Genomic DNA, 14,237 nt, shown 5'->3' with positions numbered 1-14,237 from the left:
GCAGAGGCGGGGCAGCAGGGCCGGTGTCCCTGGGCAACATGGTGGGTGCAAGAATCTGTGCACCCGGCCACCAGTATTAAGTAAAAAAGAAATTTTAAAAAAAGTTCCAGGATAAAATATCAACATACAAATATCAGTTCCATTTTTAAATACTAACAGTGGATTTTTTGATAAAGAAAGGAAGAAAGGACCCTCAATGGTGTTGCTCAGTTGATTGACCATTTTCCCATGAACTGACAGGCCACCAGTTCTATTGCTGGTCAGAGCACATGCCCAGGTTGTGGGCAAGAACCCAGGTAGGAAGCGTGCAGGAGACAACTGATCGCTGTTTCTCAGCTGGATGGTTCACTCTCTCTCTCTCCATTCCTCTCCTTCTAAAAAATCAACAACAACTCATTAAAAAAAAAAAAAGAAGGAAATAGTCAAGTTTAAAATAGCAATAAAAAGAATAAAATACTCAGGAATAAATTTAACCATAAAGATGTAACATCTGTACACCTAACGCTAGAACACAGTGGTGAAAGAATGGGAGAAACCACAAAAGGTGAAAAGATATCCGGTGTTCTTGCATTTGAAAAATTAATATCCTTAAAATCCTGTTCTGCCCAAAGCAATCTCCAAATCAAATGCAATCTGGATGATAACTCCAATCTCAGAAACCTCAAATGATCTCAAATAGCAAACTTAATCTTAAGCAAGAACAAGCGTGGTGGCATCACACTTGCTGTTTTCAATCTATTACAAAGCCAAAGCAACCAGACAGTTTGGTATTGAAATACAACCAAAAACAAAGGCAAAAAAACACAGAAATAAACCCAGGCCCATAGGTTCAGGTAATCTTTGACAAAACCACAAGAAATCTTAACAAAGGACAGTTTTGCCCGGACCAGTTTGGCTCAGTAGATAGAGCATTGGACTGCGGACTTAAGGGTCCCACGTTCGATTCCTGTCAAGGGCATGTACCTTGGTTGCGGGCACATCCCCAGTGGGGAGTGTGCAGGAGGCAGCTGATCGATGTTTCTCTCTCATCCATGTTTCTAACTCTCTATCCCTCTCCCTTCCTCTCTGTAAAAAATCAATAAAATATATTTTAAAAAAAGAAAAAGAAAAAAAAAAAAGGACAGTTTCTTCAATGAGGGTTATTGAAAAAACAGGTACTCATATGGAAAACAACAAAAGCACCGATAAACATTGATTCAGATTGCATGAAAAAATTAAACGTCCATGTTAAAATTTTGAAGTTCTTGAAGACGACCCAGGGAAACTGATTGGAGACTTGTTTTGGACATGATTTCTGGGATGTGGCACCAACCACCAGGCAAAAAAAGAGAAAATCAACAGGCAGAGCTAAAACAAATCAAAGTGCTTTTTCCCAGCACAAAAGCAATAACAAAATGAAATGAAAAGGAAATCAACTGGAGGATGGGAGACCATACTTGGAAATCATAGGAATATATTGAAGATATGTGCATTCGGATCAGATCAACCAAATAAAGCAAATATTGTGATACAGAGAGAAAGTCATGTTATGTAACACAATAATAAAGGCCATGAAGAAGACAACAGTGTTTCTGAAAACATTCTACATCAGTGGTCAGCAAAGTCATTAGTCAACAGAGCCAAATAGCAACAGTACAACGATTGAAATTTCTTTTGAGAGCCAAAATTTTTAAACATAAACTATATAGATAGGTACATTGTTATTAACTTAATTAGGGTACTCCTAAGCTGGTCTTTGCTAAAAACTCAAGGGGCCAAAGAGCCACATGTGGCTTGCGAGCCACAGTTTGCCGAACACTGTTCTGCATCAATTCATTAAAATCACTTTATGGGTAAACACTGGTAGAAATTGAGCCTGATGGAAAAATAGCCACACTAGACTTCCTGAATGCAGAGTTGCCAAAAATATGGAATATTCTGTATATATAAAAGAATAAGTGACTGATGGTAAGTCCGTCGACCAACCATCCCGTACATGGGACGCATATTGGCAATTTAAAACTAAACTTTGATGCCCTGGCCGGTTTGGCTCATTGGATACAACATCAGCCTGAGGATGAATAGGTTCTGGATTGAATTCCAGTCAAGGGCACGTACCTTAGTGGCAGCCTTGATCAACCCTAGTTGGGCAGATGCAGGAGGCAACCAATTGATGTGTCTCTCTTACCATTGATATTTCTCTCTCTCTCTCTTCCCCTCCCTTTCTCTCTGTAATCAATAATAATAATAAAAAAGTTGACTTTCACAATGCAAATACATATAAAGTGCTAGCTGGTGCCAATTGCGTACGTGTGATTCAATCTGTCATTGTGGATCATGAATTTGGTCATTTTTGTTGACATTCTGAAGCTGAAAGAAAGCAGTGTCAATGACAGAATGTACCTGTTAATAAATCACAAAGACAAACTCCAGACAGAGTAGGAATATTCCTACCTAAATCCCTTTTCAGACATGGTCAGTTATATTTTGCTTCCTCTTGAGTTCCAAGAGCCTGTGACATTAAAGTTGTAAATATTTTATCACAAAGGAAATTAGTCAAGCACTCTGAAAAGGGTTTTACTCTTAATGTGGTATACAGGGAGCTATTAGAATAAGTTTTATCAATTATCAGTCATTGCTTTGATCAATATTTTATCTATATCATGTTTTTGTAAGTCTTTGTTGTTATATCATGCTGTAATTTTCTATTTATTAATCAATTTATATACTATTTTCATATACATTTTACTAATTTTCTTTCATCTCTGACACTTCAATTATAGAGAAGGGGCCAGTAGTGATATTAAGATGTTTCTTCTAATTAATTTCCTTTCAATGTGCTGGAATCGGAGCAGTGGACCACTAGTTTGTAAATAAAACAAGAATTCAATATTTGGGAAGCACAATTCAACATATGCAAAAGGAGATGTATTTTACTATAAACTAGAAAAGGTATTCAAAACACACAATAGCAAATAAATATGGTTAAAAATTGGAAGAAAGCCCTGGCTGGTTTGGCTCAGGGGTTGAGCATCCATCTGTGAACCCAGTAGGTCACAGTTAGGTTCATGGTTAGGGTACATGCCCGGTTGCAGGCTGGATCCCCAGGAGGAGGCATGCAGGAGATACCCAATCGATAATTCTCTCTCATTCTCTCTCTCTCTCTCTCTCTCTCTCTCTCTCTCTCTCTCTCTCTCTCTCTCTCTCTCTCCCCCTTCTTCCCTGTAATCAATTAAAAATATTTGAAAAAATATAGAACTAAGGATGTAGACACTACTTAAAAAAATACGTACAAGTGACTAACAGGAATAAAGAATATGTTTTTACTCACTACTCAATTGGAATCCATTAGACTCCCTGCCACACAATCAACCACAAACCCTCCCACCAGTTCGGTACAGCAGGTGTTGTGATTAAAGGATAGAATGGAGCAGTGCAATCAAACCAACCCTGCCAACCATAGCAAAAACCTAGAAAACTGGACAAACCAAGCCATGTGTAGAGTCCACAGGTGAGGACAGAGCATCCCTGGAAGTGAGGGGGCATAAGAAATGCAAAGCCAATTCCCAGGAACCAGCCAGAGTGAGGGTCTTACCCAGGGAGGATACAAGTTCAAAGTTCTCCAGCATCACATTCAGGTACAGCTGACTCTGATACTCATCAAGGAGGCTCCATTCCTCCCTGGAAAAGTACAGGGCAATGTCCTCAAAGGTCACGCCAACCTGTCAGAATTGAGATAATTGAAACCAGTTGAAATTTTGAGAACTAGCAATCCTACTCCTTACACATCTTCCTCACCCTCAACCTCCTCCAGGGCTCCTCAGTTTAGTGTGGACACCAGGTCCTAATGCCTGTGCTGGCTGCTCTCTTACCACAGTCCCATTAGTCAAAGTTATTGCCCTCAGCACAACACATGGGTTGGGAAAAGGGACAGCAGAGAAACACCATCTAAGTGCTGGGCCATGCCTGCAGGGGCCCAGCCTTCCTGCCAAGCAATACCACTGCAGTCTCCCAGATCATGCCTCCAAGACAAAGCCAAAGGTTTATGCTTCATCCTATAGTTCTCATACCAGCTGTGGCTGGTTTGTCTCAGTGGACAGAGTTTTGGATGTGGACTGAAGGATCCTGAGTTGGATTCTCATCAAGGACACATGCCTGGGTTGCAGACCTCATACCCACTACGGGCTTCCAGAGGCAGCCTATGGATGTTTCTCTCTCATCAATGATGTTTCTCGGGAGACACCAAGATGGCGGCAAAGGTAAACAACTAAGCTGCCGCCTCGCACAATTTCAAAACTTCAACTAAAAGAAAAAATGTCTATCACCCAGAACCACAGGAAAGCTGGCTGACTGGAAGTTTTACAGCTGAGGGGGAAAGGGAAAGGAGCACAAACGCTGACAAGCTGAGGTGCGGAGGCACGCGAATCGGGCTGGTGGCGGGCGACTGGGTGGGCGGCTTTTTTTTCAACCCAAAGGGAGACAGGTTCCCGATCGCTCTGGGGACACATGGGGAACCCAGATGCCTACTAGTAGAAGCTGGGCTGTCTGCCATCGGTTTGGAAAGTGAGAGTGACTTTCTTGCAGAGGTGCGCCCAGCAATCTTTGCTGCGCTACAGCGCGGGAAGTGAGGACTTGGAGATGCAGAAAGGCAAGACAGCTGACAGCAGCCATCACCGTTTGTCACGCCCTAGCCTAGTGACATCCTGAGACCCCGCCCTGCCCTGAGACCCCGCCCCGCACATTCTACAAACCCACCCAGGCTCCACACAGTGGCTTTTGCATATAAATGGCCTGCTCTGTGGAAGCAAATCCAAATAAACTGCAGCTCCAGTCAGACTGCTCCAAAACCACCAAACCCCAAGCAAACAGGAGAAAACTGTAGTTCTTGCTGTAGCTCCTCAGACAGTAGCTGACCTGCACCCCATTGGAGATCCAGAAATTAGGGTATCTAGTGATCAGTGTGAGACGACAACAGATTTCAACTACTCTCATAAGGGGCCAGAGTAGTTGAAGAGGCAGACTCAGTGAGCACCAAAGCCCTACTGGAACAAGTCCTGCCCATAAATGTGTATCCAGCACAGCAATTCTTCCATTATAGACACGGCGGGTCCTCACAGCTAATTGGCCTGGAGGTCAATTCCTCCCAGTGACACCAACAACAATCAAGACTTACCTACAACAAGGCTGTATACACAGTCCACAAAGGGGTGCACCAAGAGTGTCCACCTCAGGTAACTGGGAGGCCGACCCATTGAACCAATAGGACACCGAGCACACAAAGCTACCCTACCAACTCAGGGAAGCAGCGAAAATGAGGAGACAAGGAAACAGATCACAAACTAAAGAAATGGATGAGAACAAACAACTGGACAAAGAGTTCAAAACCATGGTTATAAGGTTTTTCAAGAATTTCCTGAAAAAGGCCGATAAATTTAATGAGACCCTCGATGATATGAAAAAGCACCAACTAGAAATTAAACATACACTGACTGAAATAAAAAATATTATACAGAAACCCAACAGCAGACTAGAGGAATGCAAGAATCAAGTCAAAGATTTGGAATTCAAAGAGGCAAAGGACACGCCTCCAGAGAAGCAAGAAGAGAAGAGAATTTAGAAAGTTGAAGATAGTATAAGAAGCCTCTGGGACAACTTCAAGCATACCAACATCAGAATTATGGGGATGTCAGAAGAGAGAGAGCAAGACACTGAAAACCTATTTGAAGAAATAATGACTGAAAACTCCCCCCACCTGGTAAAAGAAATACAAGTCCAGGAAGCGCACAGAACCCCAAACAAAAGGAATTGAAAGAGGACCACACCAAGACACATCATAATTAAAATGCCAAGGGCAAAAACAAAGAGAGAATCTTACAAGCAGCAAGAGAAAAATAGTTAGTTACCTACAAGGGAGCATCCATACGATTGTCAGCTGATTTCTCAACAGAAACTATGCAGGCCAGATGGGAGTGGCAAGAAATATTCAAAGTGATGAATAGCAAGAACGAACAACCAAGATTATTCTACCCAGCAAAGTTAATCATTCAGAATTGAAGGGCAGATAAAGAGCTTCACAAATAAGAAAAAGCTAAAGGAGTTCATCACCACCAAACCAGTATTACATGAAATGTTGAAAGAGGAAAAAGAAGAAAAAAGTAAAGATAAAAATTATGAACAACAAATACATATCTATCAACAAGTGAATCTAAAAGTCAAGTGAATTAAAAATCTGAGGAACAGAATAAACTGGTGAACATAATAGAATCAGGGGCACAGAATGGTAGTGGATTGATAATTCTCAGGGGGAAAGGAGTGTCTGGGGGGGGGGGGGCTCTGGGAAGAGACTGGATAAAAATCATACACCTATGGATGAGGACAGCGAGGGAGAGGTAAGGGCAGAGGAGGGGGGGAACCGGGTGGAGAGGAGATATGGGGGGGAGGGGGAAGGAGAAACAATTGTAATAATCTGAACAACAAAGATTTATTAAATTTTTTTAAAAAAAGATGTTTAAAAAAAATAGATGTTTTTCTCTTTCTCTCTCCCCCTCTGCCTTCCTCTCTAAAATCAATTTTAAAAACTATTTTTTCAAAGTCCCAATACAAGGTTTCCAGTACCATCAGCTCACACTTCCTTCAGATGTGCACACCACTGTGTAATGTCTAGACCTCATCACAACTTCAGACCCCAGGTTCATTGTCTCAGCTCTGCCCCCTTCCTGCTCCACAGCACAGGACCTCTCTGGACTCGCCCATGACCTTGGCCTATGGCACCCAGAGAGTACTTGAGAGGTTTCAGAAGGATCTGGCACAACCTGATTCCTATGGACCCCACAGCCTGGGGAGAGCAGGACAGGCGGCTCTGAAATCCTCCCTGCCCGTCTCTGACCTTGGATTCAATACTCACCACCCACATCCGCAGGGGAATTTCAGATACAAGTCACCCCTGTCCACTCTGCCCTGCACTTCCTGTGTCCTCAGATCTCACAACACTCCTCTCTCCCCTCCACCTTCCTCGGGGTCCTTGACCGGGACCTGAGCTGCAGGACGTACAGGCGCCCTTGTTGTGGGGTCGAACCCTGGAGTCAAAAATAAGACCACCGGAGGCTGCTGATTGATTAAAAAAACAGGCAAGGATTTTATTGAACTGGCCAGGATGGCCGCAAGGGCACCACACGCAGGTGGCCACCCTCACGACCGCGCCGTCCCAGGTGTAGGCAGTCCTTTTAATGGTCCAAACCACAAAAATTTTCCTTTGTTCTAAATTCTAAATTCTAAAGACTGGGAACAGCCCACAGGGCTGCTCACAGCAACATCCTGCTGGACATTATTGGAATGTGGCCCTATCTTGGGAAAGCAGGTTTTTACAGAAGCAGACCCAAGTGGAGTTAGTAATCTCTAAAGGTTATCTACAGTTTCTACTCCTGGAGCCACTGAGTCAGTGGGAATCGATCTCCTGTAGTCCTGGTCCACAGGCACAGGAAAATTACCTTGTGAGTCTCCAGGCCTCAGTCTGGAAGCTGAGGTAATCACCCTATTGTCCAAGCAAGCAAGTGCGTGCAGAAGCCAGAATAGCAGGGTTAAAATTCAAACAGCAGTTTTTACCTAAGTATGGTTGCTACCATACTTCACCCTGACCCCAGGCTGCTGGGTGGAGTGTAAGGAGGCGGGGAGGGCCGGTGTGGCGGGGAGGGGGACGTGAACTCACCTCAGCTGAGCCCCTGAGCAAGGCCATTGCCATTGCACGCTATGTGCGGATCTAGGCCAGAGCGGCCAGTAAGAGGCTGGGGCGGTGGAAGGGGGAGTAAAAGGTCTCTGTTCCATCACAGACGTGGGGAACCCGGTGGCATCAGCGAACTTCACTCCCATCTGCGAGCTGAGTGGGCAAGGACTCGGCCTTCTCCCGCCAACTATCTGCCTCTGCTGCTGCCCGCTTGAGGCCTTCGACCTGAACTGAGTAAATTCTGGGTGAAGACCAATAGCCGCCCAGAGTGCGTCGCACGTCCCGCCCCCACTCGCGCGTGAGGCAAAAGAAAGGCCTTTTCTGACATTTCATTGGCTAAGCTGGCGGTATTCCACACAAGGCCTTCTGGGTAATGTGGGTTCCAGAGTCCAAGATGGTGATGGAAGGCTTCTCCATATCACTCCAAGGAAAACAGCGACATCTGCTGGTAGGGGCACTGGGAAATGACCTTCCTCATGAAAGAGACATCTTGAAAATGGCTAAAAGAGTTGTCGTTTTTCCTGGTAAAGGTGTTGTGGGGTCGAACCCTGGAGTCAAAAATAAGACCACCAGAGGGTGCTGATTGATTAAAAAAAGTAGGCAAGGATTTATTGAACTGGCCAGGACGGCCACGAGGGCACCACACGCAGGTGGCCACCCTCACGACTGAGCTGTCCCAGGTGTAGGCAGTCCTTTTAAAGGTCCACACCACAAAAATTTTCCTTTGTTCTAAATTCTAAATTCTAAAGGCTGAGAACAGCCTGCGGCGGGGGGGCGGGAGGGTTCCCAGCCCCTGCTAGACATTATTGGAATGTGGCCCTATCTTGCGAAAGCAGGTTTTACAGAAGCAGACCCAAGCGGAGTCAGTAATCTCTAAAGGTTATCTACAGTTTCTACTCCTGGAGCCACTGAGAATCAATCTCCTGTAGTCCTGGTCCACAGGCACAGGAAAATTACCTCTGTGTCTCCAGGTCTCAGTCTGGAAGCTGAGGTAACAACCCTATTGTCCAAGCAAGCAAGTGTGTGCAGAAACCAGAATAGCAGGGTTAAAATTCAAACAGCAGTTTTTACCTAAGTATGGTTGCTACCATACTTCATTCCCCACTGGTTTCATGTGCATGAGTCAAATCATGGGCTCATTTTACTTCCTTTAAGGGCATTCTCTGTTCTGTTCCTGCTCTCCTGTCCCTTAGCACACCTAGCTTTATTTAGCCCTGGATTTTCTCATTGGCTAGCAAAAATGTTCTTACAGTTACCAATGCCCTAGTACCACGGTCCCCATCAGTACTGTCTTCACTGAAGTCCAGTTCCCCTCCTGCAGGTGTCAAGTCTCCTCCTGGCCTACGTGGAGCCCAGGCTAGGGATCTCACGGGTGAGGCCGCTGGTTGCCAGGATCCAGGCCGTTTTCTGGTGCAGGAGGTAGGAGTGGTGTAGCCAGGTCTGGGTGCTGTCCACTTCAACAGCCGTGGACGTGCTCAGGATAACAGTGTAACATACCTTTCAGGTTGGGGTGAGTCCTTGGGCAGTGAACTTCTTTACCCACACCGAGTCCCCGGGCTGGAAGGGATGTACAGGGTCCGAGGTGGGCACTGGCAGTGAATCTCGAACAAGCTTATGGATGGCTCTCTGGGTATACTGCAGAGCCTGTAAGGACTTGAGTAAGGGAATGGTTATGAATTCCAGCTTTCAGTTTCTCCCTGATCCTGGAAAGGATGCGGGAGGTCTACTATCCTGGGGGCTCAATGGAAAGGAGCCCCGGTCCTGTCAGTTCTCTTCCTCTTCCTCTAAGTTAAAGACCCTTGGAGTCTGAGTCTCCCCTTTTGCTTCTCTAGGTAACCTGCCAGGACATTCTCTCTTGCAGTGCCCCCGCTTCCTACAATAGGCATACTAATTCCCTCCTATTTGCTGCTGGCCTTTTCTTTCTTTCTCTGTTCCCCTTTCTCATCACATGTACAACCTTTACAAAAACCTTCATAATTTCAAATTAACTTTCAAACCTTCTATTAATTTAAAATATTTAGAAAAAGGCAGAGGGAGGAGGGAGCAGGCCCATCACCCTGTTCCCAGGCCTTCAGCTGCTTGAAATTCAAAAATGCCATATTTTTCCTACAGATAAGGATTTCAGATTCTGATAAGCCTGAAAAGGGGAATGGGGGAATTACTAGCTGTGCCTTCTTTAAGCCCTCTAACAGAACATGCCTTTAAGCCCCCTAACAGAACACGGTGAAAAGTGTCCAAGGAGTCGCCGGGGGTTCTTGGGTCTCATTGGGGCGCAGGGGGTCACAAGGGAATTTCCCTCTTTGTTGTCTCTGCCTCCAGCTACTCAAAACAACCCCTGGAGGGGATGGACGCTGGGTGGGCGGAGGCAGGGAGTGCAGCTCAGGTCTCAGGTGGCAAAGGAAGGCTCCCACCGAGGCGTTTTCATCTGGCAGTCCACGCTCTGTTCCCACTGGGAAAAGCGCTTGCCTCCTGCCAACGAAGGTAGCGTGGGGGAACCGGTGATCCTTACACTGCAATCAGACTCCCTGACCTTTCTGAAAAGCCCCTCTGCTTGAGTGTGTTTCCATTAAAATTACTGATTTTAAAACTATAACTTAAGAGTTGACACACACACAAGGACCAAGTGGCCCACAAAATATTTTCCTTTCCTTCTAAAGGTTTTACAATGTACATTAATCACATCAAACTTAAATGGCCAATTGAGACAAACACTTCTGAGACCGTTCCTCCACCACTGATTAAGACTGGGTGGTGGCAGTTGTCAGAAAAAAGATTCATTTAGTTTTTGAGCTTACTGGGCAGACTTGGTGACTTTGCCAGCTCTGGCTTCCTTCTTATAGTTAACTTTAGAATGTGGTCCCTGCTTTAAACCTCTTTAGACCACAATTGTTACAACTTTATTCCTTCAAATGAATAAACATAGACAGAAATGTTTTTAGGCGGGCCGATTACCCCTGTCAGAGAGCAAACACCCCTGGGAAAAAAGAAATCCAAGTGGCCACTCAGGGCGATTTGCTATGTGTCTGAGCACTCAGCCTTAAATAAATTAAATGTTTCTTTCTTTCTTTCTTTTTTTTTTTCTCACAGACTTCCACACATGAACAAATAATTATACCCAGGCAGACAAACAAAATACCAAACAAACATTTGTACTTATACCATTTTAGTAAACAAGTATTCTTACAGTTTTGTGATCTGAGCAAATAACAGGAACACTGCCTCTAAGTCCCCTGATGGGGGCCTCCCTTTCCCACATCCCAGGACAGGATTCTCGACTCATGTTTCAGCAAAACAGAAATGGCACTCATGTTGGACAAAGGAAACAAGACTAATATTCCAGGGACTGTGAGGGGAAAGTTATCCTACAGTCTGGCATTGACCTGGGGGGGGGAAATGCTTAGTCGGGGAGGGACAGGTTACACATAGAGCGTTATTCCAGGAGAGGCAAAACCTTGCAAGGAACCTTGATAAAAAGCTCAGTAATCCAATCACACAGTCAAAGATTAAACAGGATGGGAAGAAACACTCAATGTCCTCCAAGAGGATTTCAACAAACTGACAAAACCTTGACAAATCAAAACTCAACAAATAATATACACATAGGGCCCAAATATGACAGACAAACACAAGACAAAAAGACAAAACAAATAGTCCTGACACCAACACGACAAAACACAAAACAAACACCTGTTGAGAGGGAGAGCCTCCAGCCCCTTCTGGGGGGTCCCTTTCTCCTCTTGCGGGTGGGAGAGCCTCTGGCCCCTTCTGGGGGGTCCCTCTCCTCTCTCACCATGGGCCGAGGACACCTTCGTGTCCTCCGACCAGAGTCTGGAGGTTATCTGCATCCAGTCCTCCGACAAACTCACCCTTGAGATCTCAACCCAGGCGCCTTACATCCTGTGAGACCAGTCTCCCCATTTTCAATAAATCCTTGCAGCTCCTGTCTCCAGCTAAGGTCCCTGAAAGGAGGGAGAGCCTCCAGCCCCTTCTGGGGGGTCCCTCTCTCCTCTCGCAGGAAGGAGAGCCTCTGGCCCCTTCTGGGGGTTCCCTCTCTCCTCTCGAGGTAGGGAGAGCCTCCGGCCCCTTCTGGGGGTCCCTCTCTCCTCTCTCTCGGGTATCTCGCTGGGGCCTCCAAATGTTGTGGAGTCGAACCCTGGAGTCAAAAATAAGACTACCGGAGGTTGCTGATTGATTAAAAAAGCAGGCAAGGATTTATTGAACTAGTCAGGACGGCCGCGGGGTACCACACGAAGGTGGCCACCCTCACGACCAAGCTGTCCCAGGTGTAGGCAGTCCTTTTAAAGGTACAAACCACAAAAATTTTCCTTTGTTCTAAATTGTAAATTCTAAAGGCTGGGAACAGTCTGCAGAGGGGTGAGGGGGGGGTTCCCAGCCCCTGCTGGACATTATTGGAATGTGGACCTATCTTGGGAAAGCAGGTTTTACAGAAGCAGACCCAAGCAGAGTCAGTAATCTCTAAAGGTTATCTACAGTTTCTACTCCTGGAGCTACTGAGTCAGTGGGAATCAATCTCCTGTAGTCCTGGCCCACAGGCACAGGAAAATTACCTCTGTGTCTCCAGGTCTCAATCTGGAAGCTGAGGTAACCACCCTATTGTCCAAGCAAGCAAGTGCGTGCAAAAGCCCGAATAGCAGGGTTAAAATTCAAACAGCAGTTTTTACCTAAGTATGTTTGCTTCCATACTTCAAAGGGACTGGAGTCCTTTTTATGAAAACACATTATCTGTGAGACCAATGCAGCTCGTCATAATATAGAATCTATATTATACAGGTAGAATGTGGGGCATATATTTGAAATAAAGAATATGTGTAATATAAACTTTAAATCAAATTCTGTTGTTTAATTTTTACTTGAACATCAATAAAGATAAATACACTTTTAAAACTGTGGCAGACTTGAATCCCGGCAAAGTACCTGGTGTTTTTGTTAATGTGAAGATGCTACTGTAATTATAATAGTGAAAGATAATTCATCCTTTAAGGACATATTTAAGATAAGGTGACCAGATTTTAACATCGGTAAAGCGGGACACCATTGGGGGGGGGGGGGGGAGGATAGGTGGGGTTCTTGATTAACGTAAGTCGTGTCACTTTCAAGGCCAGAGCTAGACTTTTTGCCGCCACTATAAAATATAAATAATATAAGTACTGTCTGCTAAATTCAAGAAAATTTATGTATTTATGAAATAAATAAATAAATTACTTATCTAAATTATCTGAATAGCTGATTTGTAATGACATCACTTGTTTAACTACCTTACTAGCACGCAGTACGATGTGCATCATCTGAGAGAGTTACAAAATGTTTTCGTCGTTGCCAATCCCAAAAAATGCCATTGTTCATTAAGTCCAAACAATGGTGGTTGAATTCTAAGAACTGATCACAATGTGAACTTTGATAAGCAGTTCTCGATAATCAGTTCTCAACAATTATTTGTTATTATTAAAGTTTAACATTATAAAATTAACAAAAATAATATAAAACTCATATTCTGGCTAAATAGCCACATGGCCGCGGAAAACCATATATTCCCTTCCCATCTCCCGCCGTTCCCTAGCTTGTCGTGCATTTTTTCTTTTTTTTTTTTTTTAAATTTCTTTATTGATTAAGGTGTCACATATTTGTCCTCATCCCCTCATTCCCATCCCACCCCCCTCCCCACGCATGCCCCAACCCCCTGTTGAACTTAACCGTTGGATAGGCTCATATGCATGCACACAAGTCCTTTGGTTGAACTCTCCCCCTCCCCCCACCTTCCCCTATCCTCCCTCTGAGGCCCGATAGTCCGATCGATGCCTCCTTGCTTCTGGTTCTGTTCTTGTTCCTCAGTCTATGTTGTTCATCATTTCCCCTAGATGAGCGAGATCATATGTCACTAGATATATACTTATGAGAACTGAATGTGAGATGAGCAATAATAGTTATGCTGACAGGCAAATGAATCAGTCTGTAGTGAGTTTCTTTCTGGACCAACAGTTCTTTTGAGACCCAATTTCAATGTCCACCTGTTCCTTATGTGTACATGTCAGCACTGACCCCTCAGCTCTGGATGGTGGACAAATGGTGGTAACAGAGGTCCGACTCCCTCTGGTTTGGTCTCGGCCGGACCCAGGGGCACGGCTTCACCCGGACTAAGGGGCACGTGGCCTCACCCATACCCAAGGGGCGCGTGGCCTCACCCGGGCCCGGGACCCAGCCTCACCCGGATGGATCCAGGGGCACACGGCCTCACCCGGACCCAGGATCCGGCTTCACCCGGACCCAGGGGCACATGGCCTCATCCGGACCTGGGGGCACGTGGCTTCTCCCAGACCCAGGGGCACGTGGCCTCACCCGGACCTAGGTGCACGAGGCCTCACCCAGATCCAGGGACACGTGGCCTCACCCGGACCCGGGGGTGCTTGGCCTCTCCCAGACCCAGGGGCACTTGGCCTCATCCGGGCCTAGGAGCGCTAGGCCTCACCCTGATCCAGGGACACATGGCCTCACCCGGACCCAGGGGCACGTGGCCTCTCCA

Source organism: Eptesicus fuscus, unplaced genomic scaffold (genome assembly GCF_027574615.1).
Source record: "Eptesicus fuscus isolate TK198812 unplaced genomic scaffold, DD_ASM_mEF_20220401 scaffold_55, whole genome shotgun sequence".
Classification (NCBI taxonomy): domain Eukaryota; kingdom Metazoa; phylum Chordata; class Mammalia; order Chiroptera; family Vespertilionidae; genus Eptesicus; species Eptesicus fuscus.
The sequence above is the reverse complement of the archived record's forward strand: the minus strand, read 5'-3'. Positions refer to the sequence as shown.